Consider the following 17,013-nt stretch of genomic DNA (forward strand, 5'->3'; position numbering starts at 1 on the left):
TCCCCAATAACACAAAGCATATTCTACTTTTGAATTAAAAAGTAGCTGTGTTCTTGGAAAATTAGTAAGTATTAAAGCTGTGCAAAGAAAATTGTGTGTTTATATTTGTAAACTAGAATTAAATTCTAGATTCAAATAATTTTTAAAAGCTTTTCCTCTCACATGAATATCAGGTGAGTGATTTGAAAATTGCATCACATAAAGAGAAGTCTTTGTGGCACATAATTGTCCCATAAATTAGAGGTCATCTGGCATCCAAACAAATGCCAATAAATCCCACCCCCAAAGGTTGTGACAAAAAGATAGACCCAAATACTCATGATTTCTCCTAGGAGGGGATACAGTCTTCCTTGATCTCTATTGGGAATATGAAATTCAGAGTGACTCTAATGGAAATCCAACTTCTTGTTCTCTATATCGTAAGACTTCTATAATCTTCAGATTTCAGAATATATCTTGAAAGCGAAGGTTAGAAAAAAGGTAAAATCTCGTAAAAAATGATTTGTAGGAGATGAGAATTTCATTTAAGTTGACCTGAATCAGGTAAGCCTTGGTGGTCTCTGTCATGCTATGATCATCGATATAACAACAGAAGCAATGAATAAATGGTTATTTCCCAGGGAAAATCCCCAATCCTGGTTCAACTGGAAATAACTCATGGCACATGAGAAAAGCTAAAATAATGATTAATTAGAACATGAATTTCCGGAAGCTATGAACATGTTGTTATCATACCAGCAATTTCTGCTTTAGGTATTGAAAAGTCACATGGATTATGATAACTACCCTTGGTCTGATATTGGTTTCCTTTAATATTTTTCAAACTTTTAAAAAAGAGGATCCTATTTTCAAATGAGCTATTAGGTGTATCTGTAAAATGTAAAGCAGATGAAAGATGATATCAGTATTTTGTAATGCAAATATATTTTATAAGCTCAAATTTATAACATTTTTCTTATTATAATATCAAGTAATTACAACATGAGGCAGTTTTTTGGCTTAATTGAAATCAGAGTTATGGATGATAGCCCAGTCTAATTGTTAGCATTTGATTTATCCTGGATTTTTGCTGCGACTGTACAAGATTAAAATATCCTGGTTCATTACAGATAGGTAGTTGCAATTTCTTTTTAAGTTTGCATTCTCAAGACTTAATGTATAAATCTGTTGCCAAAGCCTAAAATATAAATGATAAAATTTTCATTTAAAAATTAAACACATCATCAGCAATATGAAACTTCTCTTGTAGCCAAACCATAGTGCCTGTTCTCATAGCCAACACATAAATCTAAAAGCTAGACAAATAGCAAAACCAACTAAACTAAACCGAACAAAACAAAGAGAGAAATCACTTAAGCCCTGAAATTAACTGCATTAGGACACAATCACATAGAGGTGTGTCATATGTTCTTTTTTTTTTTTTTTTTTTTTTTTTTGAGATGGAGTCTCACTCTGCCTCCCAGGCTGGAATGTAGTGGTGTGATCTCAGCTCACTGCAGCCTCTGCCTCCTGGGTTCCAGCCTCAGCCTCCCAGGTAGCTGGGACTACAGGCGTCCACCACCACGCCTGGATAATTTTTGTATTTTTATTAGAGATGGGGTTTTACCATGTTGGCCAGGCTGGTCTCGAACTCCTGACCTCAGGTGATCCACCCACCTCGGCCTCCCAAAGTGCTAGGATTACAGGCATGAGCCACTGTGCCCAGCCCATATGTTCTTTTATGGCACAGATTATAATGAAACTGGGACAGGAGCACGAGTCATTCACGGGTGCCTGAGCCTTGCCTGGCACTGATGAAAGAAGACCCATAGCTGTGATAGGGCCCAATACACACTTCAATTTCAGGTAAGCGTGGATTCTTGCAGAAGTTTGAATCTTCTGAAGGTCAATGCAGACCTAGAGTCTTTTTCTTCAATCATTTATCTGGCATGAATTTAGATATATTCATGGAATACATGCAAAAAAGATGTTCAGATCTGTTTTAAAATAAGGTATGCTAGTAGGACAAATAAATACCTTGGTCCAGTATGTTAAAATTTGATGCAGAACTGCACCATTTTAAAATTGTTAAATATGAATATTAAACATAAAATTCTGAGATGCCATTTACACAGCTGAAAGCAATCATTTGTAGAATCTGTCCTATTTAGAAGTAACTACATTTTAAAGAGCTAGTTAGATGTTTCTCGTTAGAAACATATTCTTAATACCAAAGCACAGAGGAAACTAGAAATAAACAGACTTCATGGCTATCGATGAGTTTCCCCTCCCTGGCTGCCATTCCCCTGATTGTTTTGGTTCTTAATCTTCTTATGCCCATTGATGATATTCATCGTGTTTTAATTTACTGAATAAGATAGTTTTGAGGATCCAGTGATCACTTTTTGTGACAGTGCTTTGATTAGACATTTCAAGCCTTCTCTGCCTCTTACAGATGAGTAATTTGCCTTGTAAACAAGATCCAGGCTTTGCATGCTTGTCGTAAGACAGTAGGTGTCATTCTAAGATAGACATGTCAGTCCAAAAGGAAGTTTAATTATAAGACAACCACGCTTAAGAAATCTTACAATATTTTATGACCTATTCAATTCTAAAGTATTAACTACTCATAAAAATTCACTTTGTGTAGTAAGTAAAAAAGAAGAAAAATCACTCCCACTAACCACGCTCACAGACACCCGAAGTCAACAATTTGATTCACTTCCTACCCATCTTTTATTTTCTTATTTATAGCTCTACTTTTGAGCATGGTCATATTTATACTTTTAATTTCACTATTTTGTCTTAATGTTATAAACAAATATTTTCCCATATGAAACTGTAGATTTTTATAACTCCAACTTCAGAGTGAACAACAAGCTGTCTTATTTTACCCAGAGACAACATATCTGACTTCCTCTCTACCTTTACCCTTCTCCAACTGTCTCTGTCTGTTAACATAATTTTTTAAAAGTTTATGAATAAGGAATGGTGATATTTGGGAAACAAAGACTTTCAAGAGTAGTCAGCAGGTGCCTAGTACTATCTAAAATACAGGGCGAGAATTTCTGGAGCATATTAAGACTCACTGGCAGATGTATTTCAATATCCATGGATCAATGTTGTTAGTCTCAAAGGCCACAAGTGTGAGCCATTATAATTGTAGGGGCAAGACTTCACTAGAAGGAAACATAAAAACAAAAAGAGGACTGTGACTGGAGATAGCACAACTGGAGAGGAAGGCTGTCTCCCACAGTGGTTGTGGTGGGCTGAATTCTGTTCTCTGAAAATTCACATGTTGAAGTGCTAACAGTGCCACAGGATGTGACTGTATTTAAGAAGAGAGTCTTTAAAGGGGTAACTAAGGTAAAATGAGGTGATTGGGATGGGCTGTAATTCAACATGACTTGTATCCTTATAAGAAGGAGATCAGGACACAGACACACACACAGGGAGGACCATGTAAAGTCCCAAGGAGGAGATGGCCCTCTAGGAGACAGAGAGAGACGTCAGAATGAAATACAACCTGACGGCACCTTGATCTTGAACTTCAATCCTCCAGAACTGTGAGACAAGAAATTTCTGTTGTTTTAAGCCACCCGGTTTGTGGGACTTCATATGCCCTAGCAAATTAATACAGTGGTTGAACACTGGGAAGGCAGAGTTTCCACGTGGCATCTCAGCTCCATCCTTAATAACTCTGTTCCTGACTCCATCTACCCAGCCCTCTGGTTTACCATCTGTACTTGGTGATAAGGATACCTACACCTACCTATTTCTTGGGGTTTCATGAAGATAGAGTGAAGGTATCTAAAGCATTTAGAACCATACCCAATCTATAGTCAATGCTACATAAGTTTCAGTTTTTGTTGTTTTACTAACATTAGTATGATAGAAATAACATGGACTTTGGCTTTACACTGACCAAAGTGTAAATCTTAACTCTGCTACTAACTACCTATCTCTTACTGAGACTCATCTCATTTGAAAAATGAAAGAGTAATTTGTTCATGTGAATGCTGGGAGAATTAAATGTGCAATGGACAGAAAGAGTTGACAATTTCAGCACAATAAATATCACCCCTTTACCCAGCCCTCTACCCTATGCCAAGCTGACCAACAGGGCCTTATGGTTGAAGAGAGAGAGACGGATGAAAAACAAAAATTTTGCAGCTATCAAAGGCATTTCTAAATGATGCGAATCAGAAAAAACAATTGAAGGAGGAAATGGTGGCTGGCCAGGACAACCCCAGCAGCTCAATGCCTGGACACCCCACTTTAGGAGTGAATAAAAGTCACACTTAACAAGGATTTCTCACCCTATTTTTCTTATCATTGGTCTCAGGATTCAATATGTATCTTTCCAACAGAAGCCCACAGTTGCTCCGTAGGCTAAGTGGCAACTCTGCCTCATAGTTAATTGTCCACATGAATTGCCAGTGTCACTGGAACCCTTGTATTTAAGATATTTTCCTACAAGGTTATGACTTAAGGGTTTATTTCTCTATCTCATGACACAGCCTCTGCTTCAGGTATCTTCCATGATAAGTACTTACTTCTTTCTTTGTGGCCTAGAAGGAGGAAGATTGAATTACAAACAGAAGCCCTCCTGTCCAGTTGTTACTTCCTTATAATACAATTATTTCTTTTTTGTTTGTTTTTGTTTGAGATGGGATCGCACTTTGTTGCCCATGCTGGAATGTAGTGGCACCGTCATAGCTCACTGCAGCCTGGAACTCAGGGACTCAAGCAGTCTTCCCACCTTTGACTCCCAAGTTGCTGGGACCACAGGTGCATGTCATCATGCCTGGCTAATTTTTAAATTTTTTGTAGAGATGTTGGTCTCACTATGTTGCCCAGGCTGGTCTGAAACTCCTGGGCTCAAGCATTCGTCCCATCTTGGCCTCCCAAAATGCAGGCACAAGTCACTATACCGGCCCAATTATCTGTCATTATTCTAAAACACTTGTTGAGTACTTTACAAGTGCCAAGCTTATGCAGGCACTTTCACATGTGTGATCTCACTGAATCGTCATGACTTACTAGGACACTATTATGATAACATATACGAGAAATATAGAGACTGACATGCAGAGAGATGTTGCTCTCCCAGGGCCTGAGAACACATACCTGAGGAGCCAGGTGCACACCCACCCTGTCCACCTTCGGCTGCTTTATACCCATCTTGTCTCACTCCTTTCATAAGACACACCTTGGCTTATCTGCCTGCTTTATCTGGCCTTAAATCTCCAGTGGAATTCCTACCAAAATGATTCACAGTAATTTTCACCCTGTAAAAACTGCACCGAAATTTTGGGGAAACGATGTTGTAACCAGACATATTTTTCTTTAATGTCTCTGCTTACCTTTTTAGTTCTGTGTTTTCTTTCTAACCAGCAACCTTGGCCCTTGAGTTTCTTCAATTTTATTACTCTCAAGTATTTGCCTGTCTGTCTCTGCTGGCTCCTGCTCCTCCCACCTCCAGCTTTCTCTCTCCCAAGCTGTAGTCACTTCCCTCCTTGAGGAATGTGCCCTGTCTATTGAAATCCCTTACCTGAGTCAATGGTGTGGCTTTGCAGTCATCAGTTCCCCGCAGTTGAAGATGGAATATTCTCTGGGCTCCTTCACAGGCTGCACCCAGCTTTTTGTTCTGACACTGATGTGAGGGGTAATGGCTGAGATTCAGAACATGAGGCCACACTTGGGACCCCAAGAATCAGGGGTGTGGCTCTTGCAGAAGGGTCCCGACCGCCATGGTGCAGACTTTGAAAAACAGCTTCCTATCATTTTTAGGGAAAAGCAATTCCTAGTGGAGTTATCTGGGTGAGAATGTTTTTCAGGAACGGTTTGGAGACAGGGTCCTTTTCTAACAGCCTGACCTGGGCCTCACACAAAAGCAAACATAATATTTTTAGGAAGAAAAGCCAAGTCTGCCCCTCTGGCCGCAGGCTTCATGCGGGTTCTGCTTCCCTCCAGCTTTGCAACGATTAATGCAGTACGCACCTTCTCTGAGCCTCCGCTGCCTCATCTCCAGGATGGGAAGAATGACAACAACAACAATGCCAGCCTGTTAGGAGCTGAACTGTACCCCACAGAGTTCATCTGCTGAAGTCTTAATCTCCAGTGTTTCAGAATGTGACCGTATTTGGAGACGATCAAGTCAAAATGAGGTTATTAGAGTGGGCCATAGACCAACGTGATGGTGTCTTGATGAGACAGGGGAATTTGGAAAAGACATGCAAAAAGAAAAGAAAACACAAAGACACAGAGAGGAGACAGCCATCTCCAAGCCAAGGAGAGAGTCCTGGGACAGATCTTTTCCTCACTACCTTCAGAAGGAACCAATGTCCCCCACACTTTGATCTTGGGGTTCTATTCTTTAGAATGGCAAGACAGTACATTTCTATTGTTTAAGCCACCCAGTTTGTGGTTCTTCTTAGGCCAGCCCTAGCAAACTAGTGCACAGCAGCCTCAGGGGTTTTTGAAAGATTAAATGACACAATTTGTGTAAAGTGCCCAGGAGTTACACAGCGAGCTCTCAAAAATTCACTGTCATCATTGTCATATTCATCACATTAGAGGTGGCAACATCTTCATTGACATTGAAAAGGAAATGCCATCTTCATGGACATGGACATTGAAAGTTATGCCCTGTGTTGAAGCCTATACCAAGATCTTCATCTATTCCCATTTTAGAGCAGAATGTCTATATGAATGTGTGTGTGTATTGCATATTTCCATTTCATGATTTTGTGGTGGGATAAATAGCAACTCCTTACTTATCTTACCCAGAATTGCTTCGGTTGCTCATAAAATTAGGAGTTGGGGTCTGTGTCTAGCATCTTATAAAGATTTCTTTCAGTTCTAGCAGCAACATTCCTATAACTGAGTAATGATTGCACAGTATTTTCTTATCAATGTAGTTACTCAGTTCTCCACTTACAGAGGCAGCAGCAAGGGCACTAAATCTAGAGTGAGGAAATCAGCATTTTGGTTCTGGATCTGCTATTAAATATTTGCAGGCCTATCGACAAGTTAATTACCTTTTCTGGACCATCTGCAAAGAGATGGATGGCAGAACAGAGCTCAAGTGATCAATAAAGTCTTTAAGAACCTATGACAAACTAAGATTCTGATGGTCACCTAATTGAGGCAATAACATTCCTTCCATCTGTGGAGAGCCCAGTCTTGCTGAACAATGCAGTACATCTCTTACTGAAAAAGTTTTTTTTAATGTAGTTTAATCATCCTCCTGCCATACGATTAGCATTTTCAAGTGGATCTGAGTTAGTTGAAGCAGATGGTTTATCTTCTCTCATAGTGCTTCGACTTGGACATTATATCATTTCTACATCTAACTCCGTCCTTGCAGTGCTCAAGGAATCCTTCCAAATTTTGCGCACTGTGTTTTGACTTATTTAATGCAGACGTACTTTACCCGCAGTAAACATGATTACCAAAATACTTTAACTTGAGAGCTTCTGCTTTCCTCTCTGGTGTAATTAGTCACACTGCACTCTCTCTGCATTCAGGGGAAAAGGGAAGAAAAGAAAACACCACACACAGCATCTTACAAATGTGTCTTTACTTCTCTCCAGCTGCTGGCTCCACTCTTTTGAGTTTTCAGAGTGTCAGACCCTTGGAACAACGGTAAAAAAGTGGAAAGTTCCAAGAGTTGTCACCTGATTACACGCCTTCAAATGCAAGGGATGGAAGCCACACGTGGGTCGGGTGAGAACTCACCAAGAGAGGAAGCTTTGAAACTGAGAAGTCCCCACCCAAGCAATTGGCTTTTGCTGCTGCTCTAAGTGTCTCAACACTGGGCCGAAATGTTTTGTCTTCATGACTTGGAAAGAGAAAAGTCCCTTTGAGTCGTAATAGCAACATGAAATACTAGAACGTCTTACCAGTTCATAACACACCTCACTTTTCAACTTGATCCTCCCAACAGGGAGGCAGCCACTGTAGTCATAACTATGAGACCCATGGAACCAGACCTATCTGGCTCCCATTCCTGATCTTGGCCAAGACAAATAATCCAACTTTCCCTGGGGGATGACCGTGAGTTTTAGAGCTGTAAAGTTGCTAAGAGAGGGCCTTGCGCGAGGCAGGTTTTCGGTAAGTAGTGCCCATTATGTCTTCACATGAGGAAACTAAGGCCCAGAGCAATTTCATAAACTTGTGAACATCATTTAATATCAAACAGATTCAGGTTTCAATCTTGATTGTTTTCTTTGGATTAGGGTAGAATTTACATAGAGTGAAATGCGCACATTTACAGCATACATTTGAGCCTAACCTCTTTGGCAGCACCAAACCCCATTCCCCAGACACCTCAAGCCACATAGACTGCAACTTTCCTCCTGAGGCTCAACTGCTGTGCTGCACAAACTGAGTGTTCCAGGGGGACACAGCATCCCTGGGGACACTCTGTGCTTCTTGCACCTGGTTCTCATGCAGTGAGCGCTTCCCTGCTCTCAAGGCCGAGAGCCTCCCATTTCTGCCAGCTGTTGGCCACTTTGCAGTGCCTTCAAATACACACAACCACTCACACACACACCACCCACCCACATGTAGGTTTATTATCTGATGATAAGCTGCTCCACAATGACCACATTCCTAAAACCCAATCTAATTTTTTTAAATGTTCTTTTCACTAACACTCATTTTCCAAGGGATGAGAAATTCAGAACACACACACACACACATCTGCATAGAAATATAAAGATATATACATGCACATTGCCTGGGATTGTATGGAAAAATTGTAGCCATCCCCAACCACGAACAGATTAGGAAATTTCTTGAGTTCTGTCTTCTTTTCCAAAGATGTTGACTTTCTCATAATCATGCCAGATAGCAAAGGAATATTCTAAGTCTCCCAAATGTTTATAACAGAGAGAGAGAGTCTTAAGAAGTATGAGGGGGTCTTAGAGATTTCCTTAGCATTCTAAAAACACTTATGATTGCAGCCGATTTTCTCTTCTGCTGAATGCACTTTTCAAAGTAGTCATCTCATACAGTCTCTGGCCTGCAAATCCAATGCTAGAATTTTCCCAGAGAAAATGAGGACCCATTTGAACTGGGAGATTTCACACAGCAACAGCCTAAACACTCAAAGATTATGAGAGAGGGAAGCCAGAGAAGCCAAAGGCTGAGAAGTAACGCGGGGCCTTTCAGTGCTGGCTGCCACCGTGTGTTTTTTGTGACGACTATGACTTGAATATGAGTTAATTAGTAACTAATGTGATCTTACAGAAAGGGAAAGAAGAATTCAGCCAGGCGCAGTGGCTCACACCTATAATCCCAGCCCCTTTAGGAGGCCAAGGAGGGCGGATCACTTGAGGTCAGAAGTTCGAGATCAGCTTGGTCAACATGGTAAAACCCTGTCTCTACTAAAACTACAAAAATTACCCTGGCATGGTGGCACACACCTGCAGTCCCAGCTACTCAGGAGGCTGAGGCAGGAGAATCACCTGAACCTGGGAAGTGGAGACTGCAGTGAGCCAAGATCGCACCACTGTACTCCAGCCCGGGTGACAGAGCAAGACAAAAAGCAAGAATTTTACTATTAATCTTTTATCGTGATATCTGTTACACAATAGGATGTACAAGATTGATCATTTTTGGATATAGTTTTTGTGACTCTAAAATTATATTTATCCTTCACTACCCCTCCCCCAATTGAAGAAAAAAAACTATGTATGCATGTATGTATGTATATTTATGTCTATATATACTTGTACCTATATTGAAGGAAGGAACAATTAGAAATCAGCATGTGTGTGATCAGCTAATTTAACCACCTTATCCTACAGAGAAAATCACTCACACTGTTGTGGCATAAGATGTCAGCTGTGCTGGCAGAGCTGAGCTGCATGCAGCCTTGCCCAATAACTTTTAACTTTGCTGGACTTCTCGCCTGTCCTGATAGCACCACTGATCACCTGAAACCATAAAAGTCATCTGAACTCCTAGATTTTTTTTTTTTTTTGCTTTAATTTCAAAATCTCTCGTATTTTTATTGTCTTTTTTGCATTTCACCTGCCAATAACCAGGTTCAGGTCGTGAACCTTAGTCTTCTCATTACAACTTCCAAATAATTTTTCTCTGCTCCTAATTCTGCACTTTCAACCTATCCTGTACTTTATTGGTAATTCTAGAGATGATTACTTTTAATAATTGTTAATACATGTTAGAGATTCGTACATAATTAGCACGTAAAACCTGAGCACCTATGGATAGTTTTGCTTAGGATGGGTCTAAAATCAAGAAATTGAGTCAATTTAAGTTTAATTTAAAAGGAAGAATAAATAAAGAATAGTATAAATAAAGCCTAGCAGAAACTTAACATTTAAAATACACTGGTGCCAACAAGAACACGGAGTGTGGTGAGACAAGTTCTCTTGGATGCTTGGTTCTGCCAGACAAATTCTCTTGGATGCTTGGTTCTGCCATATAAAAGTTCTGGGTGAGTCACCTTGCCTCTGTGAGCCTTAGACTTGTCATTAGCAAAAAGAAGTAATGCTATGCACAAGAATTTTTTTTTATATATATAGGTGTACACACACTATGTTATATATAATACTATACATATATAATATATGTATACACACACTATATTATATATAATACTATAGGTACACACATTATATTATATACATATGTGGTGCCTTTATATCAGTTACGAATTTGTTTTGCTTTTTAATGCAGTGTCATCTGTCTCTGAGCCTGTTTTCACCTGGGAGATGAGGAAAATCTCCTATAGGTTTTGATTGATTGTTGCTCCTTCTCTCTGATGTGAGCTAAGAATCCAGGACTTCAGTGGTGCTCAGAAAATAAGGAGCAGGCTGGGCACAGTGACTCACACCTGTAATCCCAGCACTTTAGAAGGCCAAGGTGGGCAGATTGCTTGAGCTCAGGAATTTGAGACCAGCCTGGGCAACATGGCGGAACCCCATCTCTACCAAAAATACAAAAACTTAGCCAGGCATGGCGTGGTGGTGTGTGTCTGTGGGAGGCTGAGTTGGGAGGATCCCTTAAGCCCAGGGGTTGGAGGTTGCAGTGAGCCAACTGTGCTACTGCACACAAGCCAGGGGACAGAGTGGGACAAAAAGGAAAAAAAAACAAGCAAGAAAGCAAGAAAGCAAGCAAGCAAGCAAGCAAGCAAGCAAGCAAGCAAGCAAGCAAGAAAGCAAGAAAGCAAGAAAGAAAGAAAGAAAGAAAGAAAGAAAGAAAGAAAGAAAGAAAGAAAGAAAGAAAGAAAGAAAGAAAGAAAGAAAGCAAGAAAGAAAGAAAGAAAGAGAGAGAAAAGAAAAAGACTTACTTCACAGAGATTGTTGTAGCCTCATCCCACAAGATGCTGCTGTGAACGGTTCTTCTCAGGGTGCCTCAGACTTTCATTTTCCACTTTGAAACACATCTGAAGACATTTATGCCAGATTCAGAACATGAAGGCCTGGCAATATTCTTAGGGTGACAAGAAATTTTATTTTTTCCTTAATACTCTCATAGTAGAAAGAACCACACCCACGTGAATTCAATAGTTTCCTACAACATGGGTAACACTGTCTTGAAAGAGCACACATATCAGCTATTCTAAAAATCAGCAGCAGTATTATTTAATGCACAGTTCTCTCCTCATTCCACTCCCTCTTCTTAATCCTTGATGACTTCTCTCACTCCCTGGGTTAGGCCTAATCTCCCCGTCCAGGCATTTAACCCACTCTGCTTTAAACATAGCCTACGTCATCAGCCACATCTCATAAGCCCTCTACAAAAGGACTACCTGAACAGAGCCAGAACCACAAATACATGTTGTCTGAATTAATACCCATCTGTATCAAAGCTGGTGACTTTGAGCCATCGTGGGTGTGCTCAACTCTATCCTCTCATGCCTACTCAAATCTTTCCTAGGTAATTTCCTCCTATTGTACCCATATCATAATTTGCTACCTTTCTGTGAGTCTTTCTCCTAGGTACAGTCTGTAGCTATTTTAGAAAGTTACTGACCCCCTAACTACAGCTTTATGCCTCTACTCTCCTTGAATACCAAATTCCTCGGAAGTCTCACGCCCATCCACTGTTTCCACTTCTCCTACAATTTTCTCTCGAAAGATTGGCCGCGCGCTACACCAGACCAACCCTTACAAGGTGGTAAACGTGGTGACATCCAGTGTTCAATTGTCACTCCTCGTCCTACTTGACTTTGCAACAATATTTACTATATTTAATATTTCTTCATTTTTAAAATATTTTTTCTGCTTGGGTTCAAGATAATCCACATCGTTTGCTTTCTTCCTTCTCACTGGCCTTCCTGCTAAGTGTCCTTTGCTGGATCCTCCTCCTTTCCCTGCCTTCTGAACACTGTGGCATCCCTGGTCTTAGCACCCAGACTACTCCTGTCCTCCTTACTCATGCCCCAGGTGACATCATCCAGCCTTCCTCCTTTAAACACACCTCAGCACTGACAGTCCTAAATGTCTATCTCTAACAAGACCCCTTTCCTTCTGAACCACAGGCTCATATATTCAGCTACTTCTTGACATCACCTCTCTGATGTGTAATAGGCACCTCTAGCATATCAAACCCTGCATGTCTGAAGTGAACTCCTCCTTGGCCCCACTCTCCAAACTTGTGTGTTTCACTGTTCAGTTATCTCAGTCAATGGCAGCCTCATCCTACCATTCGTTTAGTATCTGGCAGCATGGTTTACTCTGCTCTCTCTAATGCCCTACGTTCACTCCCTAGCAAATCTAGTGGATTCGGCTTTCAAAACACATCCAAGTCTGGGTGCAGTGGCTCACGCCTGTAATCCCAACACTTTGGGAGGCCGAGGCAGGCAGATCATTTGAGGTCAGGAGTTTGAGATCAGCCTGGCCAACATGGGGAAACCCTGTCTCTACTAAAAATACAAAAAAGCTAGCTGGGCGTGGTGGCACGTGCCTGTAATCCCAGCTACTCCAGAGGCTGAAGGACGAGAATCACTTGAACCCTGGAGGCGGAGACTGCAGTGGGCCGAGATCTCACCACTGCACTCCAGCCTGCATGATGGAGTCAGATTCTGTCTCAAAAAAAGAAAAAAGTCCAATCTTGGATCCTTTGTCTCTGCTCCCCTGATACTCCTATGGTTTGAGTCACTGTCATCACTAACCTGATTATTGAAATAGCATCTCACACAGTTTCCCTCTGTACATTTCTGATTTCCTACCATCTATGCTCACCAGCAGCCAGAATGATCCTTTATATTTTTATTTATTTATTTACTTTGTTTGTTTGTTTGTTTTTGTTGTGAGATGGAGTCTTGCTCTGTCACCCAGGCTGGAGTGCAGTGGCATAATCTCGGCTCACTGCAACCTCCATCTCCCAGGTTCAAACCATTCTCCTGCCTCAGCCTCCCAAGTAGCTGGGATTACAAACGTGCACCACCACACCTGGCTAATTTTTTATTTATTTTATTATTTTTGTTTAGTAGAGATGGTATTTTGTCATGTTGGCCAGGCTGGCCTCGAACTCCTGACCTCAGGTGATCCACTAACCTCGGCCTGCCAAAGTGCTGGGATTACAGGTGTGAGCCACCACTCCCAGCCTTGATCCTTTTAAAATATGCTAATTCAAGTTATATCATCTGCTATTTAAGTCACTCCAATAGCTTCCCAGCTTATTCAGAGTAAAACCCAACATTCTTTCAATGGTCCATGGCATTGCATAGTTGACTTACTTTCTTGCTAACCTCCCCGATGCTTCCTCAACTCCAGTCATTTCTGTCTCCCTGCCTGCCCTGGGACATGCCAAATGTGCACTCACCTCACCGTGTTTTGCTATTCACTCTGCCTAGACCTTTCCCTGAGTGACCCATTTTGTCAAACCATGAAAGGTCATTTTAATTACTTTTTATTATGTTTATTGTCTGTCTCCCCTTGTCTGAAAAGTAAGTTCCACAAAGGTAGGGTCTTGTTTTCGTTCACTGTTTTGTACCCAGAATCCAAGACAGTGCCTGGCATTTGGTTAGCATTCAATAGATATTTGTTGAATGAATGAGCGAGTGAATGAATTAATAAGTGGATGAGAGTGATGGTTTGAGAATAGAAGTGGACCAGTATTTCTGTCGAAAAAATATCTAAAATGAAACGTTAAAAACTCCTAAACTTTAGAGTTTTTGAATTGAATTTAGAAACAGCGATCACAAGAGACAACAAGGAATTTCTTGCTTTATTTTTTTCCTTCTTTCCGTCTTTTCTTTCTTTTGGCTGTGAATCCCACTACACTTCATAGAATTAAGAAAGCTAATATAAGAATGTTTTATGAGGTGAGATGTGTTAAGCTAAAGGGAGAAGACCATGTGAAGATGCCTCAAAAATGGTGACAAGGCATGAGTGATGATCGGAAAAAGGGATTACAGTCTCTGGGTCCACGTTCAATAGCTCTACTATTTTATCTACATCTTTTTGAATTTATTGAGTTGCATTTCATATCCTCTGCTCTTCATTCAGATATTAATACTAAATAAGCTTAGAAGCACGTGTACAAATCATTGAGGAAGTCAGAGTAGTTCTAGGAAGGTCACATGGCAAATACTAACATTCAACATTTATTCTTTAGAAGTTGTCTCCAAGTTTAAATTGTAAACCTGCATTTGTTTTTCCTCCATACCACTGACTGTTAGGGGAGGGATGAGTGAACTTCTCTAGTCTAACCCTACTTGGCCAGTGACATAAATTTTCTTGACTTTTGTGTTGATGTGTAAGTTTCTGAGTTATTTGCCTAAGATTCAAGGAATACAGGTATGCGTGTGTATGCATATAAATATATATATAGTTTCAGTGAACTCTCCTAAATGCTCTAAATTTGATATTTTATTAACAAAAACACAGGCTCAGAGAGGTGGAGTACTTTGTCCAAAGTCACATGACCTGTTGGTCCCAGAGCCAGGATTCAAAGATAAGTATATCTAACTCTAAAATCTATGCTCTTTTCACTGGGCCCCCTTGAAATCTCATCAACACACATTAAAGCAATTTGCATGTCTTGCTTGCAAAAAACCATCTATTGATTCTCAGACCACCCCAGAAAAGTCAGATAATTTGCATTTTCAGTGTATCTGTCCAGTGCATTCCGCTCACCGGTGGAAGTGAAGATAGGTAGGAATTCTGAAGGGAGTGCAAATGATGACACATCCAGAGCTGGGATGCTCTAGGTTTGGACATGGGCCTAGGAATCTGCACTTTCAAAATAACTTAACATGACCATTATGTAGGTAATTAACTCAACTTAAGAAATGCTGTCTTGTTGGGAAAAAAGTCTATTACATAGTAATCTCATAACATATTGGAAATACATGTTAAACAATGCATTTATACCTTAAGAAAAAGAAAAATCACACTGCATAGCAAGAAAAATGTATCCAAAAAGCACAAGAAAGTGTATTCAATATTTAATTATGATGACATTAAAGTTATATAGTTATTTAAAAATCAAAATACCATCTTAACAAGCCCGTCAGAAACAGGCAATCCAAAATTCCTCCTTGTGGCTAATCTAACTAAACCGGGTGTTTCCTCTTTTAATAAAACTTTCCTTGGTTTGAATTTCCCTCAAGTGCAGAGGCTAATGCAACAAATAAAAGAAATGTAGCCTCCAAACTGAGATGGAGAAAGTGAGGCAGTGTCAAGGTATCAAGGCAATAATCAGTCGCCACAGAAGAATATTAACAAGGGAGATTGTGGCCGGGCCCGGTGGCTCATGCCTGTAATCTCAGCCCTTTGGAAGGCCAAAATGGGCAGATCATGAGGTCAGGAGTTTGAGACCAGCTTGACCAAAATGGTGAAACCCCCCCATCTCTACTAAAAATACAAAAATTATCCAGGCATGGTGGCGCATGCTTGTAGTCCCAGCTACTCAGGAGGCTGAGGTAGGAGAATTGCTTTAACCTGGGACGTGGAGGTTGCAGTGAGTTGAGATTGTGCCACTGCACTCCAGCCTGGGTGACAGAGCCAGACTCCCTCTTAGAAAAAAACAAAAAACAAACAAAAAGAATAAACAAGGGAGATTGTAAAGCCATGAGTCAATCTAGTTAAGTATTCCGTATTTGTTGATTTCAACATCAACACTGTTGTGTATTAAACATTGCAATACCAAATAATACTATGGAGATGAACAAGACATATCTCTGCCCTCCGGGAGCTCACAGCTGGGTGAGATGGGAGTGTGAGGAGCTGATGATTCCTCAGCAAGCCGTCCAATGGAAGGAAATGCACACAGAGGCTGTGGATGACCACAGCAGGGGAGTGGTGACGTCTCAGTGAAAAGGACAGCTGAAGTGAGTCCCGAGGGAAGGGTGACATTTAGGGATCAGTGTGTGCTGAGTCATCCTCTGAAGGACATTCACTATTTGTGGAACTAGGAGTGATGAGAGATGAGCCAGTAAGAGTCAGGGGAAATCCCTTCAAGGGCCTTGTGGCCATACCAAGGCCTTTGGGTTTATCCTGTAGCAGAGTGTGAGGCTGGGAGAACCGTGTGGTTGGATGGCTGACGGTCACTTCTCATTCTGAAAAGGCAAAGAAGACTTCTAAGAGGTTATAGTGTTTGACACCTGGAAAACGTTCAGAGATCCTATGGGAGGGTAGAGACCTGAGAACATGCCAGGCAAAGGTTACAACATATATGGAAGTCCTAGGGTTAGAAAAATTAGGACATGACACATTAAGAACAGAAAGTCACATAGCAAGAGCAAGAGAGGGAGGGGAGGATTCCTAGCAGGTGATTCTCCAAGTTCTTACTCCCTCACCTCACCCTCACAGAAATCCTATGCCGTGGGATTTTTTTTTTTTTTTTTTTTTTTTTTGAGACAGAGTCTTGCTTGTTGCCTAGGCTGGAGTGCAGTGGTGTAATATCAGCTCACTGCAACCTCCATCTCCCGGGTTCAAGCAATTCTCCTGCCTCAGCCTCCTGAGTAGCTGGGATTACAGGTGCACACCACCATACCTGGTTAATTTTTTGTCTTTTTGGTAGAGACAGGGTTTCACCATTTTGGTA

Source organism: Macaca fascicularis, chromosome 13 (genome assembly GCF_037993035.2).
Source record: "Macaca fascicularis isolate 582-1 chromosome 13, T2T-MFA8v1.1".
NCBI classification, from domain to species: Eukaryota; Metazoa; Chordata; class Mammalia; order Primates; family Cercopithecidae; genus Macaca; species Macaca fascicularis.